This window comes from Oryctolagus cuniculus, chromosome 8 (assembly GCF_964237555.1).
Source record: "Oryctolagus cuniculus chromosome 8, mOryCun1.1, whole genome shotgun sequence".
NCBI lineage: Eukaryota > Metazoa > Chordata > Mammalia > Lagomorpha > Leporidae > Oryctolagus > Oryctolagus cuniculus.
This window is the reverse complement of record NC_091439.1, coordinates 137365473-137386717: the sequence shown is the minus strand read 5'-3', so window position 1 is coordinate 137386717 and position 21245 is coordinate 137365473. Positions and strand designations below refer to the sequence as shown.

The following is a 21245-nucleotide window of genomic DNA, read 5'->3' as shown; positions in this document are numbered from 1 at the left end:
ATAAATTTCCAAAGTACGATTTATGGATTACAATGGCTTCCCCCACATACCGTCCCTCCCACCCACTACCCTCCCCTTTCCCAATCCCTCTCCCCTCCATTCACATCAAGATTCATTTTCAATTATCTTAATATACAGAAGATAAGCTTAGTAAACATTAAGTAAGGATTTCAACAGTTTGCTCTCACACAGAAACATAAAGTGAAAAATAATAGATGATTTTCTTTAAATGATGATGAAATCAGATCAGACCTATTGTCATGTTTAATCCCAGTGAGAGTCAAGTTGGGAGTTGATAATTTCTTTTTTTTTTTTTTTTTTTTTACAGAGGATCAGTTTAGTATACATTAAGTAAAGATTTCAACAGTTTGCACCCACATAGAAACACAAAGTGAAATATATTGTTTGAGTACTCGTTATAGCATTAAATTTCAATGCACAGCACATTAAGGACAGAGATCCTACATGAGGAGTAAGTGCACCGTGACTCCTGTTGTTGACTTTACCAATTGACACTCCTGTCTATGGCATCAGTAGTCTCCTATGCTCCAGTCATGAGTTTCCAAGGCTATGGAAGCCCTCTGAGTTCTCCGATTCTTATCTTGTTTAGACAAGGTCATAGTCAAAGTGGAGGTTCTCTCCTCCCTTCAGAGAAAGGTACCTCCTTCTTTGAAGACCTGTTCTTTCCACTGGGATCTCACTCACAGAGATGTTTTTGCCAGAGTGTCTTGGCTTTCCATGCCTGAAATACTCTCATGGGCTTTTCAGCCAGATCCGAGTGCCTTTAGGGCTGATTCTGAGGCCAGAGTGCTATTTAGGACATCTGCCATTCTATGAGTCTGCTGAGTATCTCACTTCCCATGTTGGATCACTCTCCCCTTTATTTATTCCATCGGTTAGTGTTAGCAGGTACTAGACTTGTTTATGTGCTCCCTTTGACTCTTAGTCCTTTCATTATGATGAATTGTGAACTGAAATTGATCACTTGGAATAGTGAGATGGCATTGGTGCATGCCACCTTGATGAGATTGAATTGGAATCCCCTGGTATGTTTTTAACTCTACCATTTGGGGCAAGTAAGCTTGAGCATGTCCCAAATTGTACATCTCTTCCCTCTCTTATTCCCACTCTTATGTTTAACAGGGATCACATTTCAGTTAATTTTTAACACTTGAGAATAACTGTGTATTAATTACAGAATTAAACCAGTCGTATTAAGTAGAACAGACAAAAAAACTACTAAGAGGGATAATGTATTAAGTTGTTCATTAACAGTCAGGGCCATGCTCATCAAGTCACCGTTTCCCATAGTGTCCATTTCACTTCAGGAGGTTTCCTTTTTGGTGTTCAGTCAGTTGTCACCGATCAGGGAGAACATATGGTATTTGTCCCTTTGGGACTGGCTTATTTCACTCAGCATGATGTGTTCCAGATTCCTCCATTTTGTTGCAAATGACTGGATTTCGTTGTTTCTTACTGCGGTATAGTATTCTAAAGAGTACATATCCCATAATATCTTTATCCAGTCTACCATTGATGGGCATTTAGGTTGGTTCCAGGTCTTAGCTATTGTGAATTGAGCTGCAATAAACATTAATGTGCAGACAGCTTTTTTGTTTGCCAATTTAAATTCCTTTGGGTAAATTCCAAGGAGTGGGATGGCTGGGTCGAACGGTAGGGTTATCTTCAGGTTTCTGAGGAATCTCCAGACTGACTTCCATAGTGGCTTGACCAGTTTGCATTCCCACCCACAGTGGGTTAGTGTCCCTTTTTCCCCACATCCTCTCCAGCATCTGTTGTTGGTAGATTTCTGAATGTGAGCCATTCTAACCGGGATGAGGTGAAACCTCATTGTGGTTTTGATTTGCATTTCCCTGATTACTAATGACCTTGAACATTTTTTCATGTGCCTGTTGGCCATTTGGATTTCCTCTTTTGAAAAATGTCTATTGAGGTCCTTGGCCCATCTCTTAATTGGGTTGTTGGTTTTGTTTTTGTGGAGTTTCTTGATCTCGTTGTAGATTCTGGTTATTAACCCTTTATCTGTTGCATAGTTTGCAAATATTTTTTCCCATTCCGTTGGTTGTCTCTTCACTTCCTGACTGTTTCTTTTGCAGTACAGAAACTTCTCAATTTGATGCAATCCCAATAGTTGATTTTGGCTTTGACTGCCTGTGCCTCCGGGGTCTTTTCCAGAAACTCTATGCCTGTGCCAATATCTTGAAGGGTTTCTCCAATGTTCTCTAGTAACTTGATGGTGTCAGGTCGTAGATTTAGGTCTTTAATCCATCTTGAGTGGATTTTTGTGTAAGGCGTAAGTTAGGGGTCTTGCTTCATGCTTCTGCATGTGGAAATCCAGTTTTCCCAGCACCATTTATTGAATAGACTGTCCTTGCTCCAGGAATTGGTTTTAGATCCTTGATCAAATATAAGTTGGCTGTAGATGTTTGGGTTGATTTCTGGTGTTTCAATTCTGTTCCATTGGTCTATCCATCTGTTTCTGTACCAGTACCATGCTGTTTTGATTACAACTGCCCTGTAGTATGTCCTGAAACCTGGTATTGTGATGCCTCCGGCTTTGTTTTTGTTGTACAAGATTGCTTTAGCTATTCGAGGTCTCTTGTGCCTCCATATAAATTTCAGCACCAATTTTTCCAGATCTGAGAAGAAGGTCTTCGGTATCTTGATTGGTATTGTATTGAATTTATAAATTGCTTTTGGGAGAATGGACATTTTGATGATATTGATTCTTCCAATCCATGAGCATGGAAGATTTTTCCATTTCTTGGTATCCTCTTCTATTTCTTTCTTTAAGGTTTTGTAATTTTCATCGTAGAGATCTTTAACGTCCTTAGTTAAGTTTATTCCAAGGTATTTGATTGTTTTTGTAGCTATTGTGAATGGGATTGATCTTAGAAGTTCTTCCTCAGCCATGGCATTGTCTGTGTATACAAAGGCTGTTGATTTTTGTGCATTGATTTTATATCCTGCCACTTTGCCAAACTCTTCTATGAGTTCCAATAGTCTCTTAGTAGAGTTCTTTGGGTCCCCTAAATAAAGAATCATGTCATCTGCAAAGAGGGATAGTTTGAGTTCTTCCTTCCCAATTTGTATCCCTTTAATTTCTTTTTCTTGCCTAATAGCTCTGGCTAGAACCTCCAGAACTATATTGAATAGCAGTGGTGAGAGTGGACATCCCTGTCTGGTACCAGATCTCAGTGGAAATGCTTCCAACTTTTCCCCATTCAATAGGATGTTGGCTGTGGGTTTTTCATAGATTGCTTTGATTGTATTGTGGAATGTTCCTTCCAAACCCAGTTTGCTTAGAGTTTTCATCATGAACGGGTGTTGTATTTTATCAAATGCTTTCTCTGCATCTGTTGAGATAATCATATGGTTTTTCTTCTGCAATTTGTTAATGTGGTATATCACATTGATTGTCTTGTGCACATTAAACCATCCCTGCATACCAGGGATAAATCCCACTTGGTCTGGGTGGATGATCTTTCTGATGTGTTGTTGCAGTCTATTGGCGAGAATTTTATTGAGGATTTTTGCATCTATGTTCATCAGGGATATTGGTCTGTAATTCTCTTTCAGTGCTGCATCTTTTTCTGGCTTAGGAATTAAGGTGATGCTGGCTTCATAGAAAGAATTTGGGAAGATTCCTCTTCTTCGATTGTTCTGAATAGTTTGAGAAGAATTGGAGTTAGTTCTTCTTTAAACGTCTGGTAGAATTCAGCAGTGAATCCATCTGGTCCTGGGCTTTTCTTTGTTGGGAGGGCCTTTATTACTGTTTCAATTTCTGTCTCAGTTATGGGTCTGTTTAGGTTTTCGATGTCTTCCTGGTTCAATTTAGGTAGGTTGCATGTGTCCAGGAATCTATCCATTTCTGATAGGTTTCCCTGTTTGCTGGCATACAAGTCCTTGTAGTAATTTCTGATGATTCTTTTATTTCTGTGGGTCTGTTGTTACGTTTCCTTTTTCATCTCTGATTTTATTGATTTGGGTCTTTTCTCTTCTTTTTTTAGTTAGTTGGGCCAATGGGGTGTCAATTTTGTTTATTTTTTCAAAAAACCAGCTCCTCGTTTGGCTGATTTTTTGGAATGTTTTTCTTGATTCAATCCTATTGATTTCTTCTCTGATTTTAATTATTTCTCTTCTCCTACTAGATTTGGGTCTGGTTTGCTGTAGGTTTTCTAGATCCTTGAGGTGAATTGAAAGCTCATCTATTTGGTGCCTTTCCAATTTGTTGATGTAGGCACCTCTTGATATAAACTTTCCTCTTAACACTGCTTTTGCTGCGTCCCATAAGTTTTGGTATGTTGTGCTGTTATCCTCATTTACTTCCAGAAAGTTTTTGATTTCTCTTTTGATTTCTTCTATGACCCATTGTTCATTCAGGAGCATGTTGTTCATTCTCCATGCGTTTACGTATGCTCTAGGGATTCCTGAGTTGCTAATTTCCAACTTCATTCCTTTATGGTCTGAGAAGCTGCATGGTATGATTCTAATTCTTTTGAATTTGCTGAGACTTGCTTTATGGCCTAGTATGTGGTCAGTCCTAGAGAAGGTTCCATGTACTGCTGAGAAGAATGTAAAGTCTTTAGCTGTAGGATTGAAAGTTCTGTATATATCTGTTAGATCCATTTGGGCTATAGTGTCGTTTAAATCTACTGTATCCTTGTTGATCTTCTGTCCTGTTGATCTATTTCTGAGAGTGGAGTATTGAAGTCCCCCAGTACTATTGTATTGGGGTCTAAGTCTCCCTTTAAGTCCGTTAACAAATCTTTTAGATAAACCAGTGCCCTGTAGTTAGGTGCATATACATTGATAATTGTTATATCTTCCTGTTGAATTGATCCCTTAATCATTATGTAGTGTCCCTCTTTGTCTCTCTTAACGGTTTTCGTGGTAAAGTTTATGGTGTCTGATATTAAGATGGCTATGCCCGCTCTTTTTTCATTTCTGTTGGCATGGTATATCTTTCTCCAGCCTTTCACTTTCAGTCTGTATGGATCTTTGTTGGAAAGATGTGTTTCTTGTATGCAGCAAATAGATGGGTTTTGTTCCTTAACCCAATCAGCCAATCGGTGTCTTTTAACTGGACAGTTCAGGCCATTCACGTTCAATGTGACTAATGATAAGTGGTAACTTTGCCCTGCCATTTGCCAAAGATAAGTTCTAATATATGCTTTGAATTCCCTGTGATCTTTTGCTGTGAGCTTTCCTTCCTTGGTTTCCTTCCTTTACCTTCTTTCATATTGATGACCGTGTTTCTTTGTTTCTGTGTGTAACACATCTTTAAGCATCTTTTGCAGGGCTGGACGAGTGGCAACAAATTCTTTCAATTTCTGTTTGCTATGAAAAGTCTTTATTTCACCTTCATTCACAAATGATAGCTTTGCAGGATATAATATTCTGGGCTGGCAGTTTTTCTCTCTTAGTACCTGGGCTATATCTCGCCATTCCCTCCTAGCTTGTAGAGTTTCTGATGAGAAGTCAGCTGTGAGTCTGATTGGAGATCCTCTGAGAGTAATCTGACGTTTCTCTCTTGCACATTTTAGGATCTTTTCTTTATGTTTCACTGTGGAGAGTTTAATTACAACGTGTCGTGGTGAGGATCTCTTTTGGTCGTGTTTATTAGGGGTTCTGTGGGCTTCCTGTACTAGGATTTCTCTGTCCTTCTCCAAACCTGGGAAATTTTCTGCTAATATCTCACTAAAAAGGCCTTCTAATCCTTTCTCCCTCTCCATGCCTTCAGGAACTCCTAGAACCCGAATGTTGGGTTTTTTAATAGTATCCAGAAGATTCCTGACAATATGTTTTAGATTCCTAATTTCCCTTCTTTTCTTTGGTCTGACTGTATCCTTTCCTGTTCTCTGTCTTCAAAGTCCGATATTCTCTCTTCTGCTTCACCCATTCTGTTTGTAAGGCTCTCTATTGCGTTTTTCATTTGATCTATTGAATTCTTCACTTCAGTCACTATCCCAGTTTCCTGTTGTACTAGTTGTTTCGTTTCATTTTGATTCCTCCTTAATATTTCATTTTCACGAGAGAGATTTTCTATCTTGTCCATTAAGGATTTGTGTAGTTCAAGAATTTGTTTTTGAGAACTTCTTAATGTTCTTAATTTTTTGAGATCTGCTTCTTGCATTTCTTCTATATCATCATCCTCATAATCTTGAATTGGGGTGTCATTTTCATTTGAGGGCTTCATGGTGACTTCCTTGTTTTTATTACCTTGGTTTTTGCATTTGTTATTTGGCATATTGGAGATATTTGGTTTCTTCACTGTGGTGCTTTTTCTTGTTATACTATGACTCTAGATTAAGTGGACTATCTGTTTTTGATGGAGCCTTAGGGCTTGAGATGGGTGTGGCCTGAGAGCTCTGTTTGGTGTGCCAAAGGTGACACTCCCAGGTTAGGCGTGGTAAACCTCTCTCTCTCTCTCTCTCTCTTTCTTTCTTTCTTTTTTTTTTTTTGATTCAAAAGGGAAGTTATTCTGCACAGCTGAACGAAGTTGGAGGTAGTTAGCAGGCAAATGATATACCCACAGGAGCCAGAGATCAGAAGCTCTTTCCCAAGGACCACACAGGGAATCTGTTCAGCCCTCAGAGTGGGCTCAAATTCTCCTTCAGTCTCCCACTGGGTTGCCAAAGTTACGGAATTGTAGCGTCTCTGGAGAGTGCTCACGTGAATTCCGTGAGTTCTCTCCCCCACCGTCTCTTTTTTCACAGTCTCAGTTCAGTAGCACCACAAATTTACTAGGTCCTAATCTCTTGTTAATTTGCCCCGCCCAGAGTCAGGTTTTTCTGCTAGGCTCAGGGCCGGTGCAGACCTGAGGTTGCTCTGCTTATGACGTATGTCCAAGATGGCGCCTGCTCTTTGTCTTGCTCGCCCTTGTGAGGTGAGCGGAGAGAGAGAAACCCGTGTCTGTACCAGTCACCTTTTTTTTTTTTGCCTCTCTCCCCCCCACCCCCGGGGGTCGTTCCCTCTAGTCTCCTCTCTCTGCTTGCCTGCCGGTGTCTCGGGCTATTGAGGTTCGGCTCACCTCGCGTTCCAGCGCTGGTGTGTTGAGTCTGCCGCTGGTGTCCCGAACTGTGGGCTCCCACGCTCTCCACGCAGGTCTGCTCCCCTTCCAGCGCCGATGTGTGGACTCGGAGCCCTGGGCGTCCCAAGTCTCCCCGCTGTTGTCTGTGTGGCACGCACTCCCCTTCCAGCACTGGCGCGCAGAGCCTGCAGCTTGTGCGGCTCGGTCCCGTGGCTCGGCTTCCGCGTGGTGGGCGACCTTGTTCTCCCAGTAGGTCCTCCGATTCACGACCACTCAATCCAGAAGGGTTTCCTCTGCAATATTTTCCTGGTTCTTTTTTCTGAGGCTACCGTAACTCCCCTTTTATTAAACTAAATTTTCCCAGACTATCGGTGCGCGCCCTCACTACTCCGCCATCTTGGCTCCCGACCCATAGTGTCTTGAACATCTGAATTCAGTATATTTAAGATTTCAGAAAGGTGAAACAGCACTTAGATGTCAGAAGGGTCTGTGATACCTTGTAATTAAGTATGTTTATATTTTTGTGGTAGCACAGGTAAATAGCTATGCATGAATTCAGGGTGGGTTTTTTGGTCAAATTTGGTTAGATTATGTCAAGTTTTGCTGATATAACCTGAGTTATTAAATAGCTTTGAGAGTTTAGAATTCTAAATTTCTAAGATTTTGTGAACTGGATAATCCTAACCCTGCTGCACTGAAGTGGAAAACTCTTGACCCAAATTGTGCCAACACATTAGAGGAATACAACTCAAGAAGGAAGAGATTTAGTGACAGTGTGGACTACTAGATGGTCTTGGTCTGTTGGTGTTGTGACAACAATATACCATAGACTGTGTCATGTATAAACAGCAGAAATTTATTTTCTTACAATCTACTTGCTAGAAGTCCAAGACCAAGGCACCAGAATCCGAAGAAGGTCTGCTGTCTGCCTTGAATGCAAGGCCCTCCTGAGGAGAAACACACTGTGGGCTGTGTGAGCCCCTTTGATCAAAGTCTCATTCATAACTGAGGTAGAACTCATGACCTAGTCCCTCTAGAAGGCCCCGCCTTTGAGTCCTGTCACAACTGGCAACACTTGCATTTTGGAGGGGAAGGATTTAACCTACAGTATAAATTGTGTGTCCCCAGTTCAATTCCTTTGTGCATGATGATAACATAAATTGTCAAGATTGACAAATTTCCAAATGAACTCTAGACTTCTGAGCCTCTCTCAAAACTGTTTGTACTGTGTAGCGTTTCCTCTACATACATAACACCTTCATCTAGTTATTTATCAATCAAGAAAGGAAACGTTATTCCTGTTAACATTTGAGTCTCCCTCATTGTGAACCAATTTCATATTCATTGTCATTCTTTTTTTTTCAATCACAAAAGTAGATTTCAAATGGTTTTGAGAGGAACTCACAAGGATTTCATGCAGAAGTGAAGTGTTTCTTATGAACACTGTTCATATTAGGTCAACCCATTGCTTAATCCTCTTAATGACTTTCCTTTGTGCTTTGGATAAAAAGCAGAATTTTTCAAATGAGGTACAATTTCTTGAGTGACCTCCTGCCTCTCTTTCCAGTCTTATCATGTGCCATTCTTTTCTGACTGATTTTTTTATTTCAGGAAAACTCAAAATTATTTCTAAGCCCTTTGCACATACTATATCCCATCCTTGAAATACTTTTCAACCCTCCTGCACCCCTGACTCGTCTATCCCCTGCTCATCCTTCTTTAAATTCTGTTCAAGACATTCTCCCTGAATTTAAGGTAGATCTCTACTATTACTCCTTTTCATAGTTTCCCAGTCTCTCCCTTCAGCTTCTCACAATTTGATTGTATAGTTGCCCATGTGTTTTTGAGTTATTGTTGAGTTATTGTATTTCTTCTCCCTTAGAACTTATCGATGCAGGGTTTTTTTTTTTTTTTTTTTTTTTTTGACAGGCAGAGTGGACAGTGAAAGAGAAAGGTCTTCCTTTACCGTTGGTTCACCCTCCAATGGCTGCTGCAACCGGCGCACTGCGCTGATCTGAAGCCAGGAGCCAGGTGCTTCTCCTGGTCTCCCATGGGGTGCAGGGCCCAAGCACTTGGGCCATCCTCCACTGCCTTCCCGGGCCACAGCAGAGAGCTGGCCTGGAAGAGGGGCAACCGGGACAGAATCCGGCGCCCCGACCAGTAGTAGAACCTGGGGTGCCGGTGCCGCGGGCAGAGGATTAGCCTAGTGAGCCACGACACTGGCACAATGCAGGGTTCTTATCTTTTTGTTAACTTCTATGTACTCAGTGCTTAGGAGAGAGCCGCAATATGGGTAAGTTTGATAAATGAATGCATGAACAAATGAATAACAGAACTGGTAGTGACTAACAGCTAACAAAGCCTCCCGTTCATTATCACATTTATATTCACATCAACCATGTGAGGTATGCAGAACAGGTTATTATTAGCTTTAGGTTATAGATAATTATGCAGGCTTAAAAAGATTTAATGATTTGATTAGAATCAGATATGAGTAAAAATGTCTTGGATATCTGATTTGTGCCCATCCTTTGGTTATTTTTTTTTTGTTAGCTACTCTGCTGGTATACTATTTCTCTATTAGTCTTTAAAAATAAAATTTTAAAACCATGCTTATAGATTTCAATAAGAAAACTCATGTGAAAAATCAGTAGGAAGCTGAATAAGTTTGTGGAATTAATATTACTCCTGGTGATTTCCTTTATCATTGGGATTTCACAAAATGTTAGAGGTAAAACAAAGGGAATTAGCCTGCGGACTCAGAGCACATGTATAAAGTGGTGAAAGGGTATGCTAAGAGAATGCTAGCTTTGCAGAAGGTGTGCTAACGTGCCAAACACCAAGTCAAGGAAGGAAAAGTCGTGTATGGAAGACAAAGAGAATGTCTGACACGGAGTGAGGGATTAAAGCACTGCCCTGGTTTGCATTTAAAATTTGTTGAGGCCTCTTTCTTGATTCAGAAGTATTCTTCAAGTGTCATGTGTGCTAAAGCTCTCTAGATACAAATACAGAATGTTTAATTAAATTCCATAACCCTTTTTACCCAGTGTAAGTTACTTTTTGCAAGCAAATTTTATTAACAATGGTTGTATGTATTTATGGACTACAGAGTGACAATTAGATATGTGTATATAATATATACCGATCAAAACAGGATAATCAGCATTTCCTTTTCTTTGACATTGCTTTGTGATTAGAGGTTTGGAGATTCTTTCTTCTACTTACTCATAACATACATACTAGGTTCTTGGGAACTTTGGTCTCCCCACTCTGCTGTGTATAGTAAAAACATTTCTTTCGGGGCCGACACCGTGGCTCACTTGGTTAATCCTCTGCCTGTGGTGCTGGCATCCCATATGGGTGCTGGGTTCTAGTCCTGGTTGTTCCTCCTCCAGTCCAGTTCTCTGCTGCAGCCCAGGAGGGCAGTGGAGGATGGCCCAAGTGCTTGGGCCCCTGCACCTGTGTGGGAGACCAGGAGAAGCACCTGGCTCCTGGCTTCAGATCGGCTCAGCGCTGGCCGTGGCGGTCATCTGGGCAGTGAACCAATGGAGGGAAGACCTTTCTCTCTGTCTCTCTGTCTGTCTATAACTCTACCTGTGAAATAAAAAAAAAATTTCTTTGATCTAACTCCAATTTGGTCCCCAACTCTATCTCTTCCAACCCCTCTCAGCATCTGGCAATAACCACTGTATGTACAGATTGAGGATTTTTCATTTTTTTAAGCTACCACATATTGGGTAGAACATGTAGTATTTGTCTTTCTGTTTCTGGCTTATTTTACTTAATAAGATGTCCTCCAGTTCTATCCATTTTACTACAAATGACAGAATTTCATTCATTTTATGAATGAATAGTGTTCCATTCTGTTTATGTATCACATTCTCTATCCATTCATCTGGTGATGGGCACCTTGATTGATTCTGCATCTTGGCTACTGTGAACAGGGCTGCAATACATTTGGTACAGCAGATCGTTATTTGACACAAAGGTCTTGAGTATTTTGAATGAGTGCCCAGCACTGTGATTACTGCGTAGTATAAAAGTTCTCTTCCTAGTTATTAAAGAAATCTTGACACTTTCCCACGGTGTTTGTACTAATTCACATTTCCACCAATGTGTTAGTTTCTGATAAGAACCAGCATGTGTTAGTTTCTGATAAGAACCATTCTCACAGGCGTAAAGTGTTATTTCTACTGTCTTTCCAAGCATTGTAGCAGGGAGACAGAGTGGAAGTGGAACAGCTGGGATTTGAACTCATCTGGGATGCTGGTATCACAAGTTGTGGTCTAACCCATTGCACCACAAGGCCAGTTCCTGTTGAGAGATTTTATTGTAAAGTGATGTTGATTCTTATCATATGCTTTTTAATATCTATTGATATGATCATATGAGTTTTGTTCTTCACTTTTATGCTTTGTGACACTTATTGAGTTTTGATTGTTGAACCAAACTTGCATCCTTCAGTCATGGTCTATGGACTTTTTAATGAAGTGTTGCATTTGAATTGCTCATATTTTGTTGAGAATTTTTGCATTTATGTTCATCACATATATGGGTCTGCAGTTTCCTTTTTTGTTGTGTTTTTGGCCTTGGTATCAGAGTAATGCTAACCTCATAAAAGTCTGGCAGGGTTCCATCCTTTTAATATTTTGGAATATTTTGAGAATTACTGAAGTTAGTTCCTGTTAAAATGTTTTGGAGAATTCAGTTTAAAATGAGAAACTTTTAATTACTGCTTCAATCTCATTACTTGTTATATGTCTGTTTAGATTTCTATTCTTAAATAGACCTTGATAGTTTGTATGTATCCAGGAATGTATCCGTTTCTTCAAGGTGTTATAATTTGTTAGCATGTAATTGTTGATATTAGCTTCTTATCATCCTTTGTATTTCTGCAGAATCAGTTGTAATGCCACCTTTTTCATCTCTTATTTTATTCAACTTTTTGTCTCTTTCTAGTCTGGCTAAAATTTTGTCTATCCTGCTTATCTTTTTTGATTCTTTTGAAGTTTTAAATTTTAATTTCACTTATTTCTTCTCTGATCCCAATTTGTTTTTTTTTCATAATTTTTCAAAATCCTTGTGATGTATCATTGGAATATTTATTTGAGATTTTTCTATACAGTTTTTTCCATAAACTGCCTTTTTTCCAAAAAGTTACTTTTAATCCAAATATGCACCAGAGAAATTGATAATTTTATAAAGAGTTTGTAATATAAGTATATACGTTTGGATTTATGAGAGAAATTTGAGGTTTTATGACTGAAGGGCACACAATATTTAAGCTTGTCTTTATTGAAACATTTAAAATGCTGGACAAATATTCTGTAGTGTGTTTTTATTATCTTTATGTAAGAAGATCAACTCTATACTGAGTAAAGATTTCAACAGTTTGCACCCACACAGACACACAAAGAATAAAGTACTGTTTGAAGACTAGTTTTACCGTTAATTCTCATAGTACAACACAACATTAAGCTTGTCTTTATTGAATCCCTGCCGCCCAATTGGGAGACTTGGATTGAGTTCCTGGCTCTTGACTTTGGGCTAGCCCAGTCTTGTCATTGTGGTTATCAGGGGTGCATCACCAATTGGGAGGGAATTAACCTACTCTCTCTTTCTCTTCCTGTTGTATAAATTAATTAATGGGGCAACTGAAAAAAAAATAGTGTCTAATAGATGTGTTATGTGAGTGCTTAGTTTTGTTACAGATTTGGCAGTTCCACAGACGAGGGCAAGGTACCACATACTGCTAGATTAGCAAATATCTTCTCTCAGTGGGAGGCGTATTCAGTAGATTTTCAAGCATATACGATTCCCTTCAGGAAATGAGAAAATAAGTATTCCAGGGTCATCTCTGTGAACTCTCCTGCTGGAAGACAAGCCTGGTGAGAGAGTGACTGTAGGCACATGTGGGAGGTTGTGAATTCTGTTAGCCCTCAAGCAAGAGAAACCTGCAGCGTAATGGTTTAGCCAGCTGAGCCTGGGATCTGAGACCCACTCAGAGGTCTGGGTTCGAGTTCCGGCTCTGGAACTTGCTCTCTCTCTCAATTTTTAACCATGTGAAACTTCTAGTCCCTCTAAGCTTCCATCTGTAAAATTCTAGAAATTACTCTGTATATAAATGAATCATTGCATATAAATGCTTGCTTGCTCAACAAAATGTTACCCTTTGCCATGAGCTTAGTCCTTATTTAAGGAGTTTTTTTTTTTTTTTTTTTTTTTATATCTTGAAAAAAGTATTCACACTCGTAGATTATGGCTAGAATGAGAGAAGAGAAAGAAAAATATCCATATTTATGTTCAACACAGTTGCTGACGTTTATTTTAATCTTTAAAAGCGAATCCATATGACTAATAATGGATGCTAATGCATGTATTTTGAGAAAATAAAGAACAGCTTTCGTTAGCTAATGCCCTCCCCCTCTAAGCTTTTTGGCATTTTGTTTGCTTCACTCCTGCTCCTGAGACTCCGTGTGAAGGGTGCTCTCCTCCTGAGCCCAGGCTTTCTGGGGGCTGCTCTTCATGGTCACGTGACTATCCCTCCCTGCAAAGCTCCCACTCTGCAAAGCCACAAATGCAGTGTGGTGATTGTGCGTAATTATAAATCCACCCACTCGTCTTCCATTTTTGTCCATTGTAGGTAATGACATTTTGTACTCTGCTGGAGAGCATCATATACATTAATTGCCACCGAGGTTGCTACTGGCTCACACTTGTATTTTGGAAAGGTATTTAAGGCAAAGACACATAAATTCTAACCTAAGCATTTCATTTCTTTTTTTTTTTTATATGCAGTTCTTAGAAAAAGCATGTGCAGGCGTTGATTCTGATTATTTAGATATAATTAGGAGCTCATTACAGAGAAAATTATGACAATTAGCATCTTACATCAAGCACAGAGTTAGGTATTTTGTGAAGAGACAAAGAAAAAGAACAGGTATAAATATTTTAAAGCTATTCCTAAAATTAAAGTCGTTTTCAGTGAAAAAGAAAGGAACGTGGATGATTCAGTGCATTTTGGGAAATGTTTATTTTATATGGAATAATGTTAGTACTTTAGGAAATCTGATCTGGATATTTGTATCTTGTAGCCTATAAATTGATGACTACTTTCAGAAATGTACTAGAAGTGTAACAAGACACTTAGCAAAATACTAGACCCTATGTCACATTCTTACTATTAGTGGCCCTTGGGATGTCCGGGTTTTCCTGTGTATCAAAGAAGCCAAGACCTGGACATGGAGCAAATGATCCTGTGGTTTTCTAGGATTTCATCTCAAATTCCATGAATAGGAGTATATAAGGAATGACAATTAGGAAGTCTTTTCAGTTTTGTTTAACCCACCATTTTCCAAATCTGTCAGGTCATGGAACCCTGCTCCATAAAGTTAAACCTATGAAAACTGGGGACACAGACATAAGAAGCACCAGGTTAAATGTCGGCTACAGAAGGGAACTATTCATCTGCATCTGGTAGTTAACACTTGAGATTACAGCATTTATGCTTTGCTTGCCGGTATGAACTTGGAAGGGGAATAATAATGATTATCCTAATAGCTATAATTCTGAGAAGTTACTGGGTGTCTGGAAGTATACAAGATAGTAAATCTGTTTAATTTTATTTAAATTTCATAACAAAGAGTCAAGGCATCTAGATACTATTTTTGTTCTCAATAAGAATAAAAAGTTTTAAACAACTTGCAAACATCCTACAGTTCATTACGATGGATCTGAGGTTCATACCTGTGTTCTTGGCCTCCTAATCACCTGGGAGAGAGTGTGACAGGCAGGTGAGGATCTGTGAGAAGAGGGCTGACCTTGGGAGCTTCTGTGCCTCGGGGGTGTAGACTCCGGGAAGGATGATCAGCTGAGGCATGAGAGGGAGGAAGGCACAGATGTGTGGCTTGTCTCCTAGTTTGTCCCTGCTAATAACAGTTAGCAAACTAGAGTTATGTAGCTCAAAGAATTTCCTAAGCTTGCATCATACGTCATCCTATCTTTCAACAAGTTGACTCATACATCAATCGCAGGCTTCTGTTTGCCTCATAAGCCCCTCCCAAGATCTAATTTTACGGTAACTCAGCAGATGATACCGTGAATTAATCTTACAACTAAATCATGAATTTTGCCTAACTGGTGATTGGTTTATAAAAAAGAAAACATTTTTCCCAGTTGAAATTGTGCAGTTATTATTCTTAACTATGTGCATCTCTAAATCTCATTTCAAAATTACTGAGCTAATCTTGTAATAATAGTTGCTAATGAGTTAATGAAATCGATAAAATGAGGATGGCTTCTTTCTATATTTGAGTTGGTACAAAATGATATGAATTTAATTATACTGGAAAGTTAAAAGATTAAAAAAGCCCCTGAAATCTCACCTACACAGTATTGACTGAAAATAGAAAAAACATACTTTATAATAATAAATTTTTGACTCATTTACATTTGATAAGTTTTCATGACTGATCAGTGATCAAAGTCTATTGTGTGGGGAGGGTGGGAGGTTGGTGGATTTTAACCTAGTGGTTAACACCCATGAGGATGGCAGCATCTGGAATCAGAGTGGCTCTACTCTGGCCCCGCTATCTGACAGTGCAGGGCCTGTAAGGCAGTGGTGATGGTTTAAGCAACTGAGGCCCTTGCAAGTTAGGGCCTAACCCTAACCCTAACCCTAACCCTAACCCTTGCAACTGGGTTGCAAGTTTCAGTCCCAGCTTGGGGCTTTTGTGGGCATTTGAGGAATGAACCCAATGAAGAGAGTGTCCTCTCTCCCACCTCCTCTGTTGCTCTCAGATAAATAAATAAATAAGTAAATAAATGCAGCTTTTGTGTTTTGCTTTGAATAATCTCTTTCTCTGTCATTTCTTTTTAATTCTGTTCTCTGGTTCATGGATGGCCATTTGTTGACCTGGGCTCTCCTTGCTTCCGGGATCAGTGCTCTTTTGTTTAACACCATCGTGACTTCCAGAATGGCTTCTGTAAAACAGCTTTGAATCCCTTCCTACCCACTTAAAACACTTTACTGTTACAATGTGCCACTTCATCCCCACTCTCAGATGGGTCATATACTTGATTACATGGACTCATTTTCAAATATGTTCTACACTGCAAATACATCTCCAACTATGCAAAATTCTTCCATTCCTCAAGTACTGCAAGAAGTCTCAATTATTCTGCTCAATATTCTGCCTCGATTCTCTCCTTCACCTGGGTGGATATTGCTCACTTCAAAATTCAAAATAGATGCTACCTCCCAGGAGACAAAGATCTCTTCAGCTGGGCAAGGTGCTCTCATAACAGTTTCACCTCTTTCTTCACTAGGGTAATGGGAGGGACTCTACAAATCTCTGGAATATACTTAGATCAACTAGTGCTCAGTAAGTTTCTTGTGGCCAATGCTCGTCTCTGGATACCAAAATGTAGTGCATGAATGTAAATAAATTGTATCTTGTTAGGGAACAGAAAAATAAGGAAAATTGCAATGCCATAATATTAGCAAAATGGCAGGTAATCTAAGAGGACCACAAAAGCACAAAAGAGGAGATGCATACTCAGTATGTATGGGTAGTAGTCCTTCTATGGATAACCCCGTCAGACAGGCAAAGACCAAGTATTTCGAATAAATAGGTCACACATCACTTCTGTGGACACTGAAGATAAAAGTCATCAAGGTAGAATCCAGTTAGGCCTGCAAATCAAATATCTTTGGCATATTTCTTGAAGAATGAATCTTGAGTTTTTCTTAAAAATACTTTTTATTTCAAACATTTTTGAACAGACACATTCAGATTGTGCCTGTTGCTGGGGCACCACGTGCAGTCTTCGTACACGTATACGTTGTGCGGTGTTCAGCCAGGTTCTCAGAAGACACACAAATGATGAGCAGGTGCATGAAAACGGGTTCACCATCTAGTCATCAGGGAATGCAAATCAAAGCCGCTGCGCCGCCTCATCTCACTCCAGTCAGGATGGCTCTTGTCAAAAAGACAAAAGCTAATAAGAGCAGCTGAAGAGGTGTTGAAAGGGGCACAGTTACACACTGTTTAAGGGAATATAAATCAGTACAGTCACCGTGTGTCGCTCCCCGTCTTTGTGGAGGAACGACACAGGACCCTGCCTAGGTTTCCTATCCGAGTCAGGTTTCCTATCCGAGTCACGGCACCATTATGTCGCTCCCCCTCTTCGTGGAGGAATGACACAGGACCCTGCGCTGTTCTTTCGTCTGCTCGGCCCTCCCCGGGTTTGCTGCTGGTTCTTCCCGGGTTGGCTACTGTCCCTTCCACCTCCGTGGAAGGGCGGTTCCCCCTGCCACTTTCCCCACTTCCGCGGGGGAGCGGCACACCGCCGGCCGGCTCTCTCGGGGGCTGTTCCTTCAGATAGATGTTCCTGGTGCATGTTGTCTCTCTCCTCCTTTACAGTCCTCTTCCACCAATCCCAACTCTGCTACCCACACGCCGAGTACACTGCTCTCCTCCAATCAGGAGCAGGTCCCGCAGCTTGTTGGTTGAACTGGAGGCAGCTGTGCGGAAGCTGTTTACTTCTCTCCCAGCACCATATTGTGGGAGAGCAGATGCATAGAATAAGTCTTAATTCCAGTAACTTAGTCTAGTCTGAGTTGCTCCCAGTTGCTCCCCACAACCGTGGAATAAAGTCTGGTGGTTTCTCCAAAGTTTAACAAATAGCATGATCGAGCAATCCCACGCCTGGACGTGTATCCAAAGGAAACGGAGTTAGTCTGTCAAAGAGACACCTAGGGCTTTTCTTTACAATTCATTCCTCTATTTGAAAAAAAAGAAGAGGCTGATGGGGTGTAGCCAGTTAAGCCTGTGACATTGGCATCCCAGATTGGAATGCCATTCCTAGTCCTGTCTGATACAACTCCCTGCTAATGCATCTAGAAGACAGTGATTGAGGGCACAAGTACTTGGGCTTCTGCTACCCATGTGGGAGACCAGGATGCAGTTTCTAGCTCCTGGCTGTCCCTGGCCCAGTCCTGGATATTGCAGGCGTTTGGGAAGTGAATTAGTAGATGGAAGATTCTCTCTCTCTCTCTCTGTTTCTCTCTCTGTCTCTCTCTCATCTCCCTTTAAAATAAACAAATAAATCTTTAAAAAAACATGTTTTATGCTCCAAGTATTTAACAAAGTTATTATAAGTATAACTGATCTTAGAGGAACCGAAGTTGATTGTGCAAGTGCCAATTATGTGGCTGTGGCCTCTTGGAGGGTGACATTGACCTTGACTCTCACCTTCACTGTAAAGGTGCTACAGTTGGTACTGTCTGCCAAGAAATGGGGAACAAGTGCCAGCTCACCTTCAGAGGCTGCTCATTTAGTTCAAACAAGCATTTTCACATGAAAACTGAGGCCCAAAGGGTTGGAATGACTTTGTCATGTGATGAATAACTGTCGGAAACAGGAACAAATCTTCAATCTTTTATTCCTAAGACAATGAACTTTCTTTTGAACAGAAATGCTATTCTGATATTTTTCAGGGTACAGAACACAATATTCAGAGTTTTTTTTTCTCAAAAAGTACAAGTGAAACAGTACAAAATTTCATGAAGATATAAAAATAAATTAGTGGTATCTTTTACCTATTTCTCAATTTTGGATTTTTTGCTCCCATCAGTAACAGTTGTTTATTATGCTGTCCTGAATGGGTTTTTACCCTGCATTGCTTGGAAAGCCTTAGCTATCAAAGACGGTATTGAAATGTCATCTAATCAAATGCAAGTAAAACAAGCACAGCCCTAACATTTTTGGTCTGCTCAGTATTAGTTATTTTTCCTCCAAACATGGTTATTCATAATAAACAAATGATTATGTTTTGAGTTTTAATTAGTAAATCAAATTCAGTAGCTCCTCCGTTTAACAAAAGACATGTTAGGGAAATTCTTAAGAAATATATTAAAACTATGACTAAGAATTCTGAACATTTATAGTTCACTGTGTTTTATATCTTTCTCTCCTAAGATCCTCATATTTAAGTCATTTCAAGAGATTTTTCTAACTGCAGATTCTTTGGATTCTTTGTTTTATGGTTGAAACATGGTGTCAGAGTTGCCACTGGGTAGTACTGCCCAAAAAAACCTTTAGCAGTCATGGACATATTCTTCTGTGCTACCTAACAAGCTAGCCACTAAACACTTGTGGTCACGGAGCAGTTGAAATATGGCCTGTGTGACCAAGCAACAGAATGACTGGTTTTACTTAATTTTGATTAAAATAGTCAGATAAGTATAACATGTACTGTACTTGTCAGCTCATGTCTAACAGGTACTTTTGTGTCACCAGTTTTTTTTTTTTCCTTTTTTAAGATTTATTTATTTGAAAGACAGATCAACAGAGAGAAGGACACAAAGAGATCTTCCGTTTGCTGTTTTACTCCCTAACTGGCCAGAACAGGTAGGTCTGGGCCAGGCCAAAGTCAGCATTCAGGAACTTTATCCTGCTCTCCCACATGAGTAGCAGGACCGAGTCTTCTACGGTCTTCCAAGGCGTATTAGCAGGGATCTAGACTGGAAGCAGAGCAGCTGGGACTCCAACTGGTGCCCTCATTTGGGATGTTGGTGTTGTAGGTGGTGGCTTAACCTGCTGCAACACAATGCCAATTGCATGAGTTTTTTTTTTTTTTTAATTTTGCTTATTTCATTTATTTAGTTGAAAGGCAAAGAGAAACGGACAAAGGTCCTCCATCTGCTGGTTTATTCCCCAAATGCCTGCAATAATCAGGGCTAGGCTAAAGCAAAGCCGGGAGCCAGTAATTCAGTCTGGGGCTCTCACATTGGTAGCAGTGACTCAATTATGGAAGCCACGATTTGTGCTTTCTAGGGTGCACATTATAGGAAGTTGGAATTTGGCACATGGCCAGGATTTGAACCCAGGCACTCCGATACGGAATGTGTGTGTCCCAAACGGCATCATAACTACTAAGTGTCACTCATTCTTTATTCACATTTTTCTATTCATCCTTGCAAGTTCATATTCTCTTTTTAGCATTTCAAAATTTTATTTATTTAATATGTATTCATTTATTTGAAAGGCAGAGTTAAACAGAGCAAGAGAGAGAGAGAAAGAGAGATCTTCCATCCACTGCTTCACTCACCAAATGGCTGCACAGCTGGGGCTGAACCAGGCTAAAGCTAGGAGCCTGGAACTCCATCTGGGTCTTCCATGTGGGTGGCAGGACCCAAGCACCTGGGCCATCTTCTGCTGCTTCCATTAGCAGGGATCTGGATCAGAAGTGTAGCATTTAGAACTTGAACTGTTACCCATATAAGGTATGACGTGCAGTGGCTTCAACCACGGTGCCACGAGCCAGCCCCAGTATTTCAGAAGGAATAGCATTGGGTGGGTGTTGTGGCACAGCAAGCTAAGTTGCTCTGTAGCTTGCCAGCATCCTATTTAGAGTGCACTTCCATCTTTGCTCTGATCTAGCTTCCTGCTTGTGTGCTTGAGAGGCAACAGATGATGGCTCAAGTGCTGAGGGACTGTCACCTATGTTGGAAACCAGAATGCAGTTCCTGGCTGTCGGCTTCAGCTTGTCCCAGCCTTGATGGTTGCGAACATGAGGGGAGTGAACCAGTGGACAGAAGATTCTATTTTGCTTGCTCTCTCTTTCTCTATCTCCCTCCCTCCCTCCCTCCCTCCCTCCCTCCCTCCCTCTCTCCCTCCCTCCCTCTTACCCTCCCTCCTTCTCTGCCTTTCAAATAATTCTTTTTTAAAAATTAAATATTCTTTAAGATACACACCTTACATGGGAGCAAAATCTCTTAGGACTGAAACTTCAAATGACTGCTCTCTGTGGATCAGTCCTCTTCACTACTGTGTTACTTATTTAAAATGCTGAAAGCAAGACACCAGTTACCTTTTATTTTCATTCCTGAGCACTGCCTTTGGTATGAAGGAGGCAGAGATTAAGAAAGCTGTTGTACTGTGGGACTAAGGCAGTCATAACCACTTATTTGTCTTTTTGTTGATGATGATGAAGACACTACATTGAGTGACAAAAGCTTTCTCATGATTCAAGAGAAAGTATGCCCTAATAAACTTTTTCCATAAATTGAACAGATTGTTGGTTTCCTTGTAATAACCTGGCTTTGTCCTCAGTTATACGGAAGCGGCATCTGTGGAATGATAAAACAAAACGAGGACTGGCTGTAAATGTTCAGTCCATTTCCTCC

General features: G+C 40.3%; 1 pseudogene; it reads right to left on the bottom strand.

Annotated features, from left to right (window-relative positions):
• The window catches only part of LOC100347013 (14-3-3 protein epsilon-like), a 132881-nt pseudogene that overhangs the window by 30914 nt on the left and 80722 nt on the right, over window positions 1–21245 (bottom strand).